At 40.5% G+C, this 4,418-nt stretch overlaps 1 long non-coding RNA gene across 1 annotated transcript; it reads left to right on the top strand.

Moving 5' to 3' along the window:
• LOC123027282 lies at positions 1 to 3,927 on the top strand. The gene is made up of 3 exons (XR_006415480.1): positions 1 to 651; positions 1,625 to 1,832; positions 3,846 to 3,927. It is a non-coding gene; the product is annotated as an uncharacterized LOC123027282 (long non-coding RNA).
• The last annotated feature ends 491 nt before the right edge of the window (positions 3,928 to 4,418 follow it).

Here is a 4,418-nt window from a genome sequence, read left to right as displayed (position 1 = left end):
TTATTTATTTATATGCTGTTCAATACTAAAGTCTCTGGATGGCTTCCAAAAAACAAACAAAACAAACAAAGAACAAAACAACCACATGCAACAAACAACACATTTCATTCAACCATTAAGGAATACTTTTGAATAGCTGAGATGGATTTTTAGGGTTCATTGAAAGGTTTTGCTTTGTCTTTATTTATTTGTGACTTTTGTTTTATAAATGATTTCTTTTCCATTATTTTAGAAACTACCTTGACTTGCTCCTCTATAAAAGAGTTATCAATGTTTTCAATAAATAAATGTGTTACTGGAAGACACAGAATGCATGGACTCCAGCCATTAAACTTTGAACTAACTTTATGTGATGTTAGTATTTTATTTAGGTATTTATTTATACTATTTACATACCGCTTAATTTTATTGAATCCCGAAGCAATTCTACTAGAAACAGAAGTAGAGAAACAAAGATCATATTCTCAAAATATACAATTACTGAATAAAAGTGTAATTTGATTAAGGCCTTTATTCTAATGAAGAAAACCTATGCTATAACTGAAGCATTTGTATTGCACTGGTCAGAACAAGATCAATAAGAAAATGGATTAAATGGGTCCACTTCTCCCTTCCATTAAATGAATGAAGAAAGAAAAGCAGAAGCTCAAGGTAAACTTGATTATGTGCCAAACACTATAAAACTGTAATTTATTTGAAACTACCTAACAATCTTTTAGTTTAGATATCAGGAAAGGAGATTACCATACGGCCTAATTTGCCTGAATAATGAGAAAATTTCTGGAAAGGTCAGGCTACTACATCTAATTCTGTGATGATCTCTGTAATCTAATTACATCAATCTCCACAGCGAATGAAGCAATATTTGCTCAACATTTGGATGCAGGTTGCACATGGTCATTAAAGCATTATTAAACAAAATGGTAGTTTGCCTATTGCCAGAGAAAACATCGGCAGACATTTTGTATTCATTTTCCGCTACTTGGATTTAGCACATGCTATATCTTTGTCAATTAGTCATTAGTGCTTTGAAGTGCTGAAGTCACCTGTATATTAAATCATGCTGGATGGATGAAAGTATTACCTTCTGGCTCGCAGAAAAAAGAAGAAAGACACACAAAGGATATTAAGTCTTATGTTCCAGCCACACTCCCCAAATGCAACTCCTAGACCAGATCTTTGTCATGCCTTATGCTCTGAGGAAGTTTTACAAGACTAAAAGGTGTACGTTTGCATATATTTTGCATGCAAAGTATTTATGAAAGACACAGAGATAGAACTGCCTTTACGTGCTTGAATATTTGTACTCTGGAGGTAGCTGCTATTTGTGAAGATAATGTAGCACTGCAGGTTGACAAATTATATGATGGCAGGGTTGGATAATTTGCAAATCAATAAATGTTGACCCTTTCAGTGACCTCCATAACCTTTTTTCAGCATATACATAAAAAAATGGATTCAGAAAAGGGAGGCAATTGCAGTGGGATGCAGGAATGACATGGGACCCTTGGGTTACGGGTTGCTGACTCCTGTTCTAGGGGCTAGGACCTATATGTACTCATCATTCCCAGCAGCCCCTAATTATGGCAAAATGTAAGACATCAGCACACTGTCCTTGTTGCAGTTTGCAGGAGAAGCCTGACTGGGGCATATGGGCAGTGACAAGATGGACCCATGACATCCTCACTTGCCTAGCTGGAAGCCATTTTCCCAGGTCTTCAGCTCAGCCAATCCACAGAGCAGCAGTCCCTTTCCCACTGAGAGCAATGGAAGCAGGGAAGTGGAAGAAACAGAGGGGATAAGATGCAACAGCACCAAGGCTGTTGGAGCTGGTAAGTCTGGCTTGGGTCCAGATGGGCTACAGACAGCTGTTCCTCCTCAACCGGCCCATGGAATGATTTCTTTTGGACCCTTTCTCCTGATCCCTCAGCAGTTGCTTCTGCAAGCAGGAGAACCAACAGAAGCAGCTCCTGTCCCCCATGCGGTGTGTTCCTGCAATGAAGCCTTCGCACAAGTGACAGCCAAGGGCTCTTAGTGAACACAAATGCAGCATCTTCTCTTCAGCCATGTATTTATTTTTCGATTTATATCCTGCCTTTCTCCTACAAAGGGCTCAAGGCAGCTTACATCGTTCTCCTCCTCCATCTTATCCCCACAACAACAACCCTGTGAGGTAGGTTGGGCTGAGAGTCTGTGACTGGCCCAAAGTCACCCAGTTGGCTCCATGGCTGAGCGGGGACTCGAACCCAGATCGCCTGAGTCCCAGTCCCACGCTCTTAACCTCTGCACCACACTGGCTCTCCATTGCCATTATGGGGTTAGGATTGTGCTCTTAGTCATGAACATATCCATTAGCAGACTTGCCCTAGAGAGCCAGTACAAAACTGCAGCTGATGTGAGGAAACAGATCTCAAAAGACCCACATCCAAATCCCCCCTTGACCATGCACTGCACTAGATGACTTTGGGACATTTGGGCAAGCCACTGACTCTCAGTCCAGACTACCTTACAGGGTTGCTTTGTGATGAAGACTTTCTTCCCAGAGAAACATTCATAATCATATTTATTATATATGCAGAGTAGTAGCACCATCACCATCATATTTCTGCTTGACTTCCTTTCCTCCTGCAAGGAACCTATCACACTTTTTCCTACCCTCTTGGTCCTCCTCCTCCCCTTGTAAGCTCCTCTTGCAAGAGGGAACAGGGTTGGATGGAAGCATAATAAATACATTCATGAAATGCAATAATTCTGACTGTGAATCTCTCTAGGAATAGCATTTCTCTAGGAATAGATACTTTCTTTTTAGTAAAAAGATGTTTGAGACTTGGGAAAAATGGAGGCAGACTACAGATCTCTTGAGAATGCAGGGCTTTCTAAGCAATCAAGTAATGATAGGGGACTAATTATAATGTACATATCAAGGCAACAGTTCTTGGGAAAGTATAGAAAGGAGGATACCTAACAAAATGACACTCTGCGTGCATCACAAAATGAAATATCATCAAATAGCAAATGTTGAATGAATTCCTTTGGTGCTACACAGCTCATTTTTAATTGCCTCTCAAATAATATGAAGAGCTAATGGAAGTCCTCTGAAGGCTGAGAGAAGCTCTTAAGAGATCCAAGCTCTTGCAAAGTTAGCTTTCATTCATTCTCCCAAGAACAATCTGACATGCGAAAGAAATGAAGCCAAAGGCATACGTGGGAAAACCGCTTCTGTATCATTCACCAAATTAAGACCAATGCAGTAGGGAGAATTAGTATGCAGCAGGGAGGCATATAAGTTGTTTAAATAAATAAATTAACCAGTTAATGGGAATAATTCTGCAGAAGCAAAAACAGAATTGCACAACTCATCAGATGATGCTCCATATTCCATTGGAATGTAATTTTACTTTTTGCTCATTTGGACCAAGACTTTTCTTCGTATTGTACCATACCGTATATCAATAATACCATATCATCATTTGATATAATTTAATGCATTCACTTGATTCCTTGCGAGTCTTTCCTATCTGTTTTTCTTTGCATGTAGAGACATTTGTTATTTTCCAGCCATCAGATGGATGCTGCTTCAATGTGGTTGCCTGTGAAGATCATCTCAAAAGGGGACTAGTCACCTTTTGGTGGGGCTTTGAGCCTGCCATGTGGAGGCATGATATAGGGAAGCACAACTTCAGCCACCTGGCTTCTGGGCCAGGTAGCCTGGGATTCATTTCTACCTGTTGACCAGAAGGTGGCTTTGGCAGAAGCTTTCTTTCTGGTCCATCTCTGCAGCACAGAGTAGAAATTCATTGGGTAATGACTCAGTGCTGGTATGGCCCCTTTCTTTTTTTCTCTAGATTGCTTGAGACTGGTGTGGATGCTTCCTTGTTATGGCTACCCAAAGGTAGGCAGAACCAGGGAACAGAACTGAACTGGAATGGCCTGCTCTGTTTCATAGCCTGTCAGATGGTAAAATGGACGAGGTGAGCTACTTTTCCAGGGATTGAAAAAATAAGTAAGGTTGCCATGGCCAATTCCTCTGGCGTAATTGCACTATATATTCTATTCTATTTATCTTATACAGTCTCCAACATCGCTGCTTTATTTGTTCCAATGCTGGAGCACTATTTTAAGCAACTAATAATGCAGTGAACATAGTGCATACTGGTGTGACGGGTTTCTCTGCAAATGTATTAATGCATGTACGACATTGACATGGGCTAGAAATCAGTGAATGCTTCCACAGTTGTGTAAGTGGAGCTGCACCATTGGGTATCTTCTGAGTTTAATCTATCCTGGTTTTTCTCTGTAACTATGGACTAATGCGTTGGAAGGTACAATGAACACTTTCAGTTAGTAGAGAAGTATAGCCTGTCCCCCATTTAAAGATCTCTCTCTCTCTCTCTCTCTCTCTCTCTCTCTCTCTCTCT

Source organism: Varanus komodoensis, unplaced genomic scaffold, assembly GCF_004798865.1.
Source record: "Varanus komodoensis strain SLA01 unplaced genomic scaffold, ASM479886v1 scaffold31, whole genome shotgun sequence".
In the NCBI taxonomy this organism is placed as follows: domain Eukaryota; kingdom Metazoa; phylum Chordata; class Lepidosauria; order Squamata; family Varanidae; genus Varanus; species Varanus komodoensis.
The sequence above is the reverse complement of the archived record's forward strand: the minus strand, read 5'-3'. Positions and strand labels throughout refer to the sequence as shown.